This window comes from Thalassophryne amazonica, chromosome 10 (genome assembly GCF_902500255.1).
Source record: "Thalassophryne amazonica chromosome 10, fThaAma1.1, whole genome shotgun sequence".
NCBI lineage: Eukaryota > Metazoa > Chordata > Actinopteri > Batrachoidiformes > Batrachoididae > Thalassophryne > Thalassophryne amazonica.
Window position 1 is genome coordinate 85,716,557 of NC_047112.1, and position 15,240 is coordinate 85,731,796.

Here is a 15,240-nt window from a genome sequence, read left to right on the forward strand (position 1 = left end):
AAGTTTATCTGCTTGATGACTTTAGCCATTTCACGCTCCTGTTATAAGACAGTGATTGTAGGACAATGGTAAGTTTCCATCTGGTAATCAGAGCTTAGAGGTTCGAATCCGTGAGGTGGCACTTATTTTTATGTAACCAGGGTTATTTAACCACAGTGTTCTGTACTGCGTCCCCTTTAGGTATTATATCAACCCAGTGATATTCACTAATTATACAGCTGGTTTTTATTTTATTTTTCTCCACATCAGCAGGGTGATGTGGTGGCACCACGTCCCCGTTGCTCCCACTGTGTTCCTGCTGACACGACAGTCGCATGCACGATACCGTTGCAGTGGGATCGTGCACACTGCCTGTCGGCTCAATGTTTTCGTGGTTCGCTCATACAAGCTGTTCTCACTGTGACTCGCCCTGATTTGTACTTATTTGTACTATGTGTGAAGGCGCCTGAGAAATCAACATTTCTCAAGAATGTGAAGTTTTGGCTCACTGGGTGCAACGCTGAGCAAAGCATTGGCTCTCTCTCAGACACACACACACACACACACACACACACACACACACACACACACACACACACACACACACACAAAGCACTGTCTGCACAGAGGGTCGTCGAAAGGTCTTTGTGGAAACCAGCCCCCCTGTGTATACCAAACATTACCAACTAAAACTGGCTTGGAGATGAACAGACAATGACATGTCCCATCAAGGACCAGTCTGACACTCATCACCCGGTCATTCCTCCTTCTCACAGTAACAATTCCAGTTTGGAGTTCTTTGATAATGCTCTCCTGATTTCCCTCCTCCAGAAGAGAAAATCAGTACATGTGCTGGTCCAAACCCAATAAATAGAATATGTGTGCATCTGTAATTGATGTATCAACTTTTAATTTACCAAGAATTTAAAATATATGCCTACTTTGTGTTGAAATGTAGTTATTTTTAAGTATTTTTACCTCTGCCAACAAAGTTGGAGGGAGGGTAATATTTTCACCTGTCTTTGTAGTTTGTCTGTTTGTGAACAGCCTGTAACAGTAACGCATTCTTAACATTCTGATCACATTTGGAGAGGACGTTCAGCATGTTTACGCCATGCTGACGTCCTCTCCAAATGTGATCAGAATGTTAAGAATGCTGTTTTCATGCTATCTGATTGTTTAGAATGCAGTCAGACTATGGTCAGATGGCACTTTGAGTGCCGTTTGATAGTGGATCCACCTTGACTGCGCTATGACTGTTTTGAACATGACCAAAACATTCAAGGTGCCTGCTCTGAGAGTGTGATCCAAGGTTTTTGAATGTACCTCAACACTCCCCAAATGTGAGTCGAACTTTCATTCAGACACGATTCAGGCTCATTCGGCCTCTAGTGTGATGGGGGTATTAACATTGAACAAATATTCAAAATTTCATAACTCTGTCAAAAGGATTTGAATTTCTTTCATATTGGAGAGCATATGTATCTGTGGTGCAAAATTTGGTGAGAATCCGTGAAGTAGTTTGTCATATTCCTTCAAAGCCTATATAAAGTGAAATCTTGATCCAGATCCAGATCACCTCCAAAAATTTAAATTGTCAAGTCTATAATTTGTCCTTCACCAAAAAAGAAAATCCTGTATGTTGCATTGTGTTGGGCCTAATTTTCCCTATTCCTGCCTCTGCCTTTTCTTTTCTTATGCAGCCCCAGAATGGTACACAAAGTTGCAGTGATTGTGCCGGCCCGTCAGGGTTGACCAGTGTGAAGAGCTGTCTGGAAGAGGCATGGTGCCAACATGCTTTGAGACAGTGATGACATTGGTGCCTCTGGAGTTCAAGGTAAGTTCTTCACAGACAACAGGATTTATTTATTTTATGTTACATATCTATCTCGTGTTGCTGTGGTAGTGTATGAACAGGATCAAGCTGTTTCTACCTCAATAAGGAGTTATTATTGACATTGTTGTGGTTTGAAATGCTTGCTTACAGGGAAGTGTCAGAACCTAACGGGCCAGTATCTACCGCTCCCTCACCATTAACATTTCCAAAGAGATATGTGTTTTCAGTGACTTCCCAATTCCTGCTGATTACCCAAATTACATGCACCACTCAAAATCCTGACATACTTCAAAATGTATGCAGACCACTTCAGCTACTGCGATACATTACATTCCAGGTAACTAAAACTCATAAGAACACACACACACACCACACCACACACCACACACACACACACAACACACACACCACACACACACACACACACACACTACACACACAGAAGTTATGCAGTTACTATATTAATGTATATTACCCTCTGGGGTCCGAGGTCATTTTTTGGACAGGTTCACTCGCCTGCCATAAAGGTTTTATTATTGCTGTTAACAGCTCTCCCTGCATCGCACAATCAAGTTTTATGTCTCTTTTTTTCAGGACAACCTGTACTTTCAATATATATATATGCTACAGTTGTGTTTTATAAGTGTAATAAAGGTTAACATCAGAAATAAGAAAGGAAAAAATAAAGCGGAAATAATTTTCCCACACACATTTATTCAAAACACACAGCAAACTATAATAAACAACTGTTTTGACACTTATAAAGGTCATTTGGGCTCTTGTGTGAAAGACTGTACAATAAAAAGGTTAAAACAAACACAAATGCACATTTTGAACCATATATACAAAATGTCTGTGTGTTTTTGTCTTCATCTAAAAGCAGTTCTGTTACATCACAAACTTATACTTCTACTGTGTTTTGGAGTGTTCAGTGCAGCTTTCTTTCACACTTTGGCCCACTTTGGGTCCTTACAGTCTGAGGAGCGGCATAAGTTATTTTTTCTACTGGTTGGTGGTGGGACAAAGCAGGACTGCGTTTACTCACCAGCAGCTTCCACGATAAGGACTTAAAGTATTTCCAGACATCGTCTTCCAAAATGTCTTCTGTGCATAGCAGTTTTCTTCAGGCTGGGATGATGCCTCTGGGTGAAAGAACAGAACAGGTCAGATTAAAAAACATTTATTTTATCTGTGCTCTGGGGTAACCCATAGTCTGGTTTCACATGATACATACTTTGTTTCTGTTAATTAAAAAAAGAAAATACAGGCTCTAACAGCTTCTTCCTGTCGTGGGCCAGTGATTTGTTTAGAGTGGAAATAGAGACATTAACAGCACTGGGTTTGGGTCGGGTTTGAACCAAAAATATGAGTCCTGAACCACACTTGAGATGTAGAGCCAAATGCAAAGCAATGCAAATTCAAGAAAAGCATAATACGAGGTCTGTCAATAAAGTATAGGTCCTTTTTATTTTTTTCAAAAACTATATGGATTTCATTCATATGTTTTTACGTCAGACATGCTTGAACCCTCGTGTACCTGCGTGAGTTTTTCCACGCTGTCAGTGAGGTCATTCGCCTGTGAGCACTCCTTGTGGGAGGAGTCGTCCAGCCCCCTCGTCGGAATTCCTTTGTCTGAGAAGTTGCTGAGAGACTGGCACTTTGGTTTGATCAAAATTTTTTTCTAAACCTGTGAGGCACATCGAAGTGGACACGGTTCGAAAAAATTAAGCTGTTTTTTCGGTGAAAATTTTAACGGCTGATTGAGAGATTTTGAGATGATACTGTCGCTTTAAGGACTTCCCACGGTGCGAGAACGTCGCGCAGCCCTCTCAGGCGCCCGTCGTCAGCCTGTTCAAGCTGAAACCTCCACATTTCAGGCTCTATTGATCCAGGACATCGTGAGAGAACAGAGAAGTTTCAGAAGAAGTCGGTTTCAGCATTTTATCCGGATATTCCACTGTTAAAGGAGATTTTTTTAATGAAAAACGTGCGGACGGATTGCAGCGTCGGCTCGCAGCCGCTGCGATGCTCCGTCACTGGAAAAACACCTCGTTGGAAGCCTTAAGGACAAGTTGGAACATGTCCAGCTGTTAAACAATTTCTCATATAGTCACTCCACTGAAAGCCATCAAAAGCCGCCTGGATTTTACAAATGGTTATCAACACGGAGGTGTTTTTCCTGTGCCGCCACACCGCGCCGGCTGCGTCCCGACTCGCGGACCCGTCCGCACGTCTTTCATTAAAAAAATCTCCTTTAACAGTGGAATATCCGGATAAAATGCTGAAACCGACTTCTTCTGAAACTTCTCTGTTCTCTCACGACGTCCTGGATCAATAGAGCCTGAAATGTGGAGGTTTTCAGCTTGAAACAGGCTGACGACGGCACCTGGGAGCGCTGAGCGACGTCTCGCACCGTGGGAAGTCCTTAATCGACAGTATCACCTCAAAATTTCTCATCAGCCGTTAAAATTTTCACCGAAAACCAGCTTAATTTTTCGAACCGTGTCCACTTCGATGTGCCTTACAGGTTTAGAAAAAAATTTGATCAAACAAAGCGCCAGTCTCTCAGCAACTTCTCAGACAAAGGAATTCCGATGAGGGGCTGGACGACTCCTCCCACAAGGAGTGCTCACAGGCGAATGACCTCACCGACAGGTGTGGAAAAACTCACGCATGCGCACGAGGGTGCAAGCATGTCTGACGTAAAAACATATGAATGAAATCCATATAGTTTTTGAAAAAAATAAAAAGGACCTATACTTTATTGACAGCCCTCGTATTCCTATGTCAGCTTTGATTTCTAAGAAAGTTTTACAATGCTGTCAATACATCAAATGGCTTGGCTTCACAGAAGACAAATGGATTACGTGATTTTCCCAGTGCAACTGGACAAAATGTTTAATCCATAACTAATCTACTTTTATTCGTTACAGTGTGACAACACCTACAGAGACCAAAACCTTTTTTTTACCAGCCTGTAAACATATTTCTGCTGTAAAGTTGAACATTTTAACATCAGATTCTATGGGAAGTGAATCGCTTTTGAAGCCAGTCTCAAGTGGCCGCTCAAGGAATTGCAAGATTTTCCACCTCATTTCAGATGCCACATACAGAGCTGCTCCTCGTACCTTCTCTGAAGGTATTGTGACAAATGTAATCAAATAAAAAGTAGAATACTCTCTCAAGCATCCATCCATCCATCCATCCATCCATTTTCTTCCGCTTTATCCGGAGTCGGGTCGCGGGGGCAGCAGCTCAAGCAAAGCCACCCAAACCTCTCGATCTACACACACCTCCCCCAGCTCCTGGGGTCACCCCAAGGCGTTCCCAAGCCAGCCGAGAGATGTAGTCCCTCCAGCGTGTCCTGGGTCTTCCCCAGGGCCTCCTCCCAATGGGACGTGCCCGGAACACCTCTCCAGCGAGGCGTCCAGCGGGCATCCGGAAAAGATGCCTGAGCCACCTCAACTGACTCCTTTTGACGTGGAGGAGCAGCGGCTCGACTCCGAGTTCTCCCGATCGACCGAGCTCCTCACCCTATCTCTAAGGGAGCGCCCAGCCACCCTGCGGAGAAACTCATCTCGCGCCGCTTGTACTCGCGATCTCGTTCTTTCGGTCATGAGCCAAATCTTATGACCATAGGTGAGGATTGGAACATAGATCGGTAAATCGAGAGCTTTGCCCCCCTACTCAGCTCTCTCTTCACCACGACGGTCCGATACAGCGACCGCATCACTGCAGATGCTGCACCGATCTGTCTATCGATCTCACGCTCCAGCCGTCCCTCACTCCTGAACAAGACCCCGAGATACTTAAACTCCTCCACTTGAGGCAAGGACACTCCACTGACCTGAAGAGGGCAAAGCACCTTTTTCCAGTTGAGAACCATGGCCTCAGATTTGGAGGTGCTGATTTTCATCCCGGACGCTTCACACTCGGCTGCAAACCGCCTCTGTCAAGCACAAGAGTAGAAATACAGTTTTATAAGGAAGGATGATGCTCGTTCCTCTAAATTAACAGTTTTTTGCTTCCTTTTTTTCTTGTGTGCAATACCACCCTGGTGAGCAACATATCATAATGCTCCTGCCACGGTATATATTAGTCAGGTGTGACCAAGGTGACTGTTCCTCTAACCTATTTTGTTTTACATTTTAGTCCATGGTAAAAGTGTCAAACAAAGACCGGACTTTTCTCGCACTGGTCAGTGGGAGGTGGTGACAGAGAATAAAGATGGACAGGAGAGAGACATGTCTTTGATGCAGTTATCTGCTGCTCTGGACACTACACCTACCCCAACATGCCACTCAAAGACTTCCCAGGTAAATTAGATTTTTCTTCATACTGTCAGGGGGAAATGCATGTACTTCATCTCAGTGACCCGACTGAAGTCATATACACACTGAACTAGTGTTTTCCTGGGACAGGATTGCACATCATCTGTTCCAACACACATAAACTTGAAACTGAGTAAATGAACAACACAGATGACCCACCCCCCCCCCCCCCCCCACTGTGTTTCCTGTTGTGTTTGGCAGGAATTGAGACTTTTGAAGGAAAATACTTTCACAGTTGGGACTACAAGGGGCTCTGAAGAAATGCTGGGGAAGAGGGTGGTGGTCATTGGCATTGGTAACTCGGGAAGGACTTGCAGTAGAGGAGCAGATAGAGTTGCAGAGCAGTTAGGAAAATAATTTCTGATTGGCCATTTACTCACTGATTTCGATTTATGATTCAACATTTTTTTTTATTCACTTTGTCCTGCTTTTGTCCATGTCCTTTTTTTTTTGTCTTCTTCTTTTGTGTTCTGCAGGTGTATATGAGCACCCGCCGTGGTGCCTGGATCATCCGTCAGGTGTCTGCTGATGGTGTGCCAGTGGACATGAAGTACAACACACGCTTTGCCCACATCCTGTTCCAGTTGCTGCCAGTTAACTGGCTTAACTGGTATGGAGAGAAAAAACTCAATGCCATGTATGACCACACCATGTATGCCATCAAACCCAAACACAGGTACGATATTTTTATGTGTATTTATTTTTACCTTTATTTAACCGTTATTCCATTGCAATCGAGATCGCTTTTTGCAAGGGAGACCTGGGCAATTATAAAGTTTCCAGTTCACTGACACTCAAAAAATGGCTCATTGGATGAACTCAATTCAATTATGCGCAGGATTTCCATCTAATAAATATGTGTAGCCCCAACTCAAATAAAGCACATCCATGCAAGATAATGTAACTTACGGTAATTTAGTTGGACTACATATATTAATTGGAAGGAATCCAATCCAATGAGTCAGTTTTTTTTAATGTATCACTCAAACAAATGTCTTATTTGATGAACTCAATTCACTTACATAAATATATGTTGTCCTAACTAAATTAAATTAAATTATCTTGCATGGATGCGCTTTATTTCAGTTGTGGCTACATACGAGGTCTATTAGAAAGTATCCGACCTTATTATTTTTTTTCAAAAACCATATGGATTTGAACCACGTGTGATTACATCAGACATGCTTGAACCCTCATGGCATGCAAGAGTTTTTTCACGCCTGTCGGTTACGTCATTCGCCTGTGGGCAGTCTTTGAGTGAGGAGTGGCCCACCCTCTCGTCGATTTTTTCATTGTTTAGGAATGGCTGAGAGACTGTTGCTTTGTTTTGATCAAATTTTTTTCAAAACTGTAAGGCACAACTGAGTGGACACCATTCGATAAATTCAGCTGGTTTTCGGTAAAAATTTTACGGCCTGATGAGAGATTTTGGTCTGGTAGTGTCGCTTTAAGGATGGCCCACGGTGCCATGACGGCGATCTGCGCTTTGAGGCGGCAGCGTCTCGCCATTTCAAGTTGAAAACCTCCACATTTCAGGCTCTGTTGACCCAGTAAGGTCGTCAGAGAACAGAGAACTTTGCAGAAGAAGTCGGCATGAGGAGTTTATTCGGACATTCCATTGTTAACGACATTTTGTAATGAAAAAACGTGCTGGGCAGAGTCGCATGTCGGGTCGGACCCGACGCGGGGGTCGCCACAGGAAAACCACTCCGTTGGAAACCTTACCGGGCAAGTTGGAACAAGCCCAAGCTGTTAAACAATTTCTCAGTTACTCACTTGTTGAAAGCCATCAAAAGCCGCCTGAATTTTACAAATGGTTTTCAACACGGAGGTGTTTTTCCTGTCGCGGCGCACACAGAATTTGCGCACACGTCTTTCATTAAAAAATGTCCTTAAACAGTGGAATGTCCACATAAAGTCCTCATGCCGGCCTCTTCTGAATCTTCTCTGTTCTCTCACGACATCCTGGGTGAATTAAGCCTTAAATGAGGATGTTTTCAGGTCGAAACAGGCCGACGACGGCGCCTGGAAGTGCTGCGCGACGTCCCACTCCGTGGGAAGTCCTTACACCGACAGAAACACCCCATAATCTCTCATCAGCCGTTAAACTTTTCACCGAAAACCATCTTAATTTCTCGAACAGTGTCCACTCGGATATTCCTCACAGGTCCAGAAAAAATTTTGATAAAGCAACGCGTGCCGTCTCGAGCAGCGTGTGAAACAAAGGAATGCAGCTGAGAGGGCGGGACCACATCTCACTCAAGGCCTGCCCACAGGGAAATGACATCACCGACACGTGTGAAAAAACTCACACATGCGCACGAGGGTTCAAGCATGATTGGTGTAATCGCACGTCATTCAAATCCATATAGTTAAAAAAAAAATAAAAGTGTCGGTTTCTTATCTAATAGACCTCGTATATTTATTATGGAAATCCTGCTCATTGAATTGAGTTCATCCAATGCATCAGTTTTTGAGTGTAACCTGCATGTCTTTAAATGTGGGAATAAAGTCGAGCACCCAGAGGAAACACACACAAACAAGGGGAGAACATGCAAACTCCACACAGAAAGGCCAAAGGTGGGAATCAATCCCATGACCTTCTTGCTGTGAGGCAACAGTGCTAACCACTAATCCACCATGCTGTCACTCAACTCTTATCTTATTCATCCATCAATTCACTATAATTTACATTTTTTTAATTCAACACCTTCAATGCATATTCATTTCCCATTTGTTAAACAATATTTTATAACTTATGGACAGTTGGAGTTATAAGTTGTCATACACCTTGACTAAAAGTTTCAAACTCAATTTTCCCTAACTTCACATATTCCGTTTTAATCAAACAGTGTGTTTACTATGTCTATGTTATTGCAATAAAAATAAAGTTATTGAAAAATAACTCCAAAATACATTAATTTAAATTTTTATTCATTATGTCAGATTTTTGGATTCTATAAATATCACAGAAGATTGCAAAACATTCCATAAATTGATCATCATCACTGCTATCCTCTGCCTTTCTTCATCAGTGACAGTGGTTCTCTTGGTTGGCTCTGTACATCTAAGCTCTCTCCATTTGAAACTCAAGGAAGCTAAGCTGTCTTTGTCCTGTGTGTGAATGTTTTTTGTGTGGTCAGCTTCATTTCATTTCTTAATATCAATTTAATTCAGTTTATTTACACAGCACCAAATCATAAGTTGCTCCAAGGCTCTTCACAAAGGTAACGTCTAACCTTACACTCACCCCTGAGCACATTGGCAAAAGAGTTTTGATTGTAGAAAGAAACATCAAAGACTCAAACTTAATTCCCAGTCACATGGCACACAACGATAGCTGAACAAAGGAAAAAAGTCACAAATAATCGAGAAAAAGTGGATGAATGATCCTGCATTTTTCCCATCACCAAAACGCCCGCGAATCAAGAGCGCGAAAAGGAACTTAAGAAAACCGAAACCAACGAAAGACAAATTAAGCAACCGTTGACCTTGACGCTTTAAACGAAATCAAAACAAAACATTCACGATGACATGACCGACAGCAGGTATGAGATCGAGCACAGCCAGCCTGGTCGTCATGTGCAGCACCTGCAGATGTGGGGTCTGAGTATCTTGATAACAACGTGTGTGCACACGCAGGCCAGACACAAACGGCTGCAACATACATAAATAGTTAAAGCCGTTGATAAAACATTCTTGCCACTATTGTTTCTGTATGACAACGTTGCTTTTCATCCCACACATGGACAAGTCACGTTCAGCTCGTCGGAGCTTTAGTTAATGATCCGTTCATATATCATCAACGTTTGTGCAAGACATTGGACGTGGGAGGTTGGACGACTGGTGTAATGGGAATTACGCAAACAACGATGAACCGTCAAGACAGAAAGCAAAACAGAATATGGACGAATTGAGGTTGTTGTTAGGATTTGTTCATATTTTTTGACAGTTTCAAAATTCTGACAAAGCACCAGCTACAGAAATGAAGCTGGACAATGGTTAAACGATGTCAGCGTAAGTCCAAATTTCTTATTTTGTTTTGCCTTTGATGTCCTTCGTTAGTGCCGTGTGACCGGGCTTAAGAAGGATGACCATCTACTCTGGCCACACTACCAAGAACAAAATAACAAATAAAACAAAGCACAGCAAACAATTGTCAGACATGTAAGACAGCGATGACAGCCTAGCATCCACCTGCTCATAAAGTCGAATGGCTGTAAGAACCAGTTGCTCAAACAATCAAGCAGGAAAGACCATTGGCTCGTGAAGTGGAATACAGTTGGGATTTTCAAAGAGTTGACAGTTCATATCCTCGAAACATCAGTGAACCACCCAATCCCCCCAGAGTCAATGATGTGTTAGCAGCAGGTACCTGTACTCCAGTTTTCCCAGGCCCCGCCAGTCTCCAATGAAGGCAGGCCAATCCATATGATAAGGCTATGGTCCATGTGATCCACACTACACAGTTTAGAGCACTCTTGACCTCAGACTCTGGCAACGGTTCATCTTTCAGCAGGACAATAAGGACACAGCCAAGATATCAAAGGAGTGGCTTCAGGACACACTGTGACCGTCCTTGAGTGGCCCAGCCAGAGCCCAGACCTGAATCTGATTGAACATCTATGGAAAGAACCAACTTTTTAATCAAACTGCGCTGTTCTTCTGAACAATGTCTTGAAGTTCCCTTTGTCCTCAGGCTTTCAAAGAGAAAAGCATGTTCAACAGGTGCTGGCTTCATCCTTACATAGGGGACACCTGATTCACACCTATTTGTTCCACAAACTTGATGAACTCACTGACTGAATGTCACACTACTATTACTCTGAACACCCCCTTTTCTACTTTTTTTTTTTTACTAATAGCCCAATTTCATAGCCTTAAGAGTGTGCATATCATGAATGCTTGGTCTTGTTGGATTTGTGAGAATCTACTGAATCTACTGGTACCTTGTTTCCCATGTAACAATAAGAAATATACTCAAAACCTGGATTAATCTTTTTAGTCACATAGCACTACTATTATTCTGACACTACTGTAAGTGTCATTCTCACTCTGTCTCCACTGGTTGTTGAGATATCCTGGAAAATTGTTGTGTGTTGGGGGGGTGTGGCTGGACATTTTGGTGTTCTTTTCTTTTCTTTGCTCTCCAGGTGGTATGAAAACTGATTTGTCTGTGGAGAAGGTGCTGGCTGAAGAGTCCTTCACCCTCATCAACGTTATGTGCAGCACCTGTGGATGGTGCTCACATGCAACCTTAAAGACTTTCAGCTGAAGCAGATAATTAGATGGCGTTCTGCATTTAAGCCATGTGTGATTCAAGCAGAATTGCCGGGAACTTGACCTTGTGATGTTCGTTTGTGTGACGCTGAGGGCCGCGCCTGGGTTTGACACATCGTGCCTGTGAAGCAGGAAGGGTGAGGGACACATGCTGTCAGCACACATCAGAGGTGATTAATTGTTTGACTACTTGTTGATAGTAACTTGGTATTTTGTTACACCGTATATTTGAATTGGGATGAGAATTGTGCAGCTCGCTTCTCACTGCTGTGGCGTGCGGACAACTGATCCTCCACCTGTTGTGAGAAGCTGCTCATTTACATAAAGCTTAAATACAGACCTGAATGTGTTGCTGATAGTGTGTGCCTTTTGAAGGATATTGCTTGTAACTGCTGACTTACCTCACCTCTTCTATCCTTCGCAGAGAGTCGGTTTGTCGTGTCCACCTGGGGGTGTTTTGGTAAAAGTGAGTCCAGAAGCACCGGGCTTCGATCCTATTAGGCGCTGGAGAGCGTGCCAGCCTTCACTCCACCAGACTGACGCATGTTTTGTTTATACACTTTGTTTTGCACCAGAGGGTGACACAAATAAATTGTTTTGTTATTGGAACCGTTTTCTGGTTAATTTAGCGCTGGGTTCCGTCAGACGCAGGTCCGCTCCTCAACCCACGTCGACACATAACAAAAATATGTTTTTCTGAGTTAATTTTGAACAAGCTTGACTTTTGATTGATCTACTCCAAAAGGTAATCATCTGGAGACACTAACCCAAGAAATATTCCCATCAAAAATCAACAAATAAAGCTGGGTGTCATCAGCATAGCATTGAAAAGCAACTCCAAACCATTGCAATGTTTGTCCCAAAGGGTCTATGTACAACCCCTGGCAAAAATTATGGAATCACCAGCCTCGGAGGATGTTCATTCAGTTGTTTAATTTTGTAGAAAAAAAAAGCAGATCACAGACATGACACAAAACTAAAGTCATTTCAAATGGCAACTTTCTGGCTTTAAGAAACACTATAAGAAATCAGGAAAAAAAATTGTGGCAGTCAGTAATGGTTACTTTTTTAGACCAAGCAGAGGGAAAAAAAATATGGAATCACTCAATTCTGAGGAAAAAATGATGGAATCATGAAAAACAAAAGCACGCTCCAACACATCACTAGTATTTTGTTGCACCACCTCTGGCTTTTATAACACCTTGCAGTCTCTGAGGCATGGACTTAATGAGTGACAAACAGTACTCTTCATCAATCTGGCTCCAACTTTCTCTGATTGCTGTTGCCAGATCAGCTTTGCAGGTTGGAGCCTTGTCATGGACCATTTTCTTCAACTTCCACCAAAGATTTTCAATTGGATTAAGATCTGAACTATTTGCAGGCCATGACATTGACCCTATGTGTCTTTTTGCAAGGAATGTTTTCACAGTTTTTGCTCTATGGCAAGATGCATTATCATCTTGAAAAATGATTTCATCATCCCCAAACATCCTTTCAATTGATGGATAAGAAAAGTGTCCAAATATCAACGTAAACTTGTGCATTTATTGATGATGCAATGACAGCCATCTCCCCAGTGCCTTTACCTGATATGCAGCACCATATCATCAATGACTGTGGAAATTTACATGTTCTCTTCAGTCAGTCATCTTTATAAACCTCATTGGAACGCACCAAACAAAAGTTCCAGCATCATCACCTTGCCCAATGCAGATTCGAGATTCATCACTGAATATGACTTTCATCCAGTCATCCACAGTCCACGATTGCTTTTCCTTAGCCCATTGTAACCTTGTTTTTTTCTGTTTAGGTGTTAATGATGGCTTTCGTTTAGCTTTTCTGTATGTAAATCCCATTTCCTTTAGGCGGTTTCTTACAGTTCAGTCACAGACGTTGACTCCAGTTTCCTCCCATTCATTCCTCATTTGTTTTGTTGTGCATTTTCAATTTTGAGACATATTGCTTTAAGTTTTCTGTCTTGACGCTTTGACGTCTTCCTTGGTCTACCAGTATGTTTGCCTTTAACAACCTTCCCATGTCGTTTGTATTTGGTCCAGAGTTTAGACACAGCTGACTGTGAACAACCAACATCTTTTGCAACATTGCGTGATGATTGCCCTCTTTTAAGAGTTTGATAATCCTCACCTTTGTTTCAATTGACATCTCTCGTGTTGGAGCCATGATTCATGTCAGTCCACTTGGTGCAGCAGCTCTCCAAGGTGATCACTCCTTTTAGATGCAGACTAACGAGCAGATCTGATTTGATGCAGGTGTTAGTTTTGGGGATGAAAATTTACAGGGTGATTCCATAATTTATTCCTCAGAATTGAGTCCATATTTTTTCCCTCTGCTTGGTCTAAAAAGTAACCGTTACTGACTGCCACAATTTTTTTTGCCTGATTTCTTATAGTGTTTCTTAAAGCCAGAAAGTTGCCATTTGAAATGACTTTAGTTTTGTGTCATGTCTGTGATCTGCTTTTTTTCTACAAATTAAACACTGAATGAACATCCTCCAAGGCGGGTGATTCCATAATTATTGCCAGGGGTTGTATGAAGACAACAAAAAAGGTCCTAATACATCAGCACAAAAGAACTCCAAATGGGTGATTTTCACCACAAGTTTAATGGGAAGATTTCTTGGTTGTGTCTCCAGATGATTACCTTTTGGAGTAGATCAATCAAAAGTCAAGCTTGTTCAAAATTACTCAGAAAAACACTTTCCAGGATATCTCAACAACCAGTGGAGACAAATTGTCATCCTTCAGCAAAACAAACTGCCATTTTGTTTAAAAGCTAAGCACCCACCCGGCTTGTGTGAAGCGTGTACTAACCAAAAAAAAACCCTGTATTTTTCATCAATGCAGCAAAAAATAAATAAAATAAAATAAAATCATGTCAGAGACGGCTTACAGTGCAGTGGATTTGTTTCTGTGTGTGTGTGTTGTGTGTGTGTGTGTGTGTGTGTGTGTGGGTTGTGTGTGTGTGTGTGTGTGTGTGTGTGTGTGCGCGCGCGTACCAGACGTATGGAATCAAATTTGCACTCTAAATGGAATCAAACTGCACTCTAAATGCAATGCAACACAAATGGGATGAATATCCATGTCATGTGACATACAAAGCCCAATGGATTATAATCACATTATAATCATATTATGATTATAATCCTTTATAAATCATATTATATAATGGCTGAGTGGGATCCTTGTCATTTCATTGGGTTACTTGTATGTCACGTGACATGGATTATTTGTACCATTGCCGTTGGGTTTCATTGACTGTGCAATTGTTTCTTTTTTAGTGTGCAGGTTTGGTGCTATATGAAAATTGCTATTGTACGCTCTGACTGCCGTGCACGCTCACATTACCAGGGGTGGCGTTAGCTAAACATAGGGGAGTTTGTTTTGCTAGCGGATGACGATTTGAAGGAGCTAATTGACACTGCTAACTCTTCTAACACACACACACACACAAAACCACTATGCTGTAAGCCGTCTGGAGGCATGAAGAGCTGTTGGGATGAAAAGCTGGACAAATTTCTGACATGATTTTTTTTGTTGTTGTTGGTTTTTTGATGGACTAAGGAACTACACAAAGTCTTTTTTTGTTTGTTTGTTTGTTTGTTTGTTTGTTTGTTTTGTTTTGAAGTACACAAAGTCAGTCTACGGCAACACGGACTACATCGTCGCAATTTTGGACTCCAATTTAAAGTTCGTGTTGGACTGTTTAGCACCACTAGAACACAAAATATGTCCTTTTCTGTTGTTATAAATTAATAAAATACAAATGACAAGAATCTATTTTAGAAGGCCGTTA

The 15,240-nt window shown here is 42.1% G+C and overlaps 1 pseudogene; it reads left to right on the plus strand.

The window, feature by feature from the left end:
• The first annotated feature begins 693 nt into the window (after positions 1 to 693).
• LOC117518151 lies at positions 694 to 10,222 on the plus strand (annotated as a pseudogene).
• The last annotated feature ends 5,018 nt before the right edge of the window (positions 10,223 to 15,240 follow it).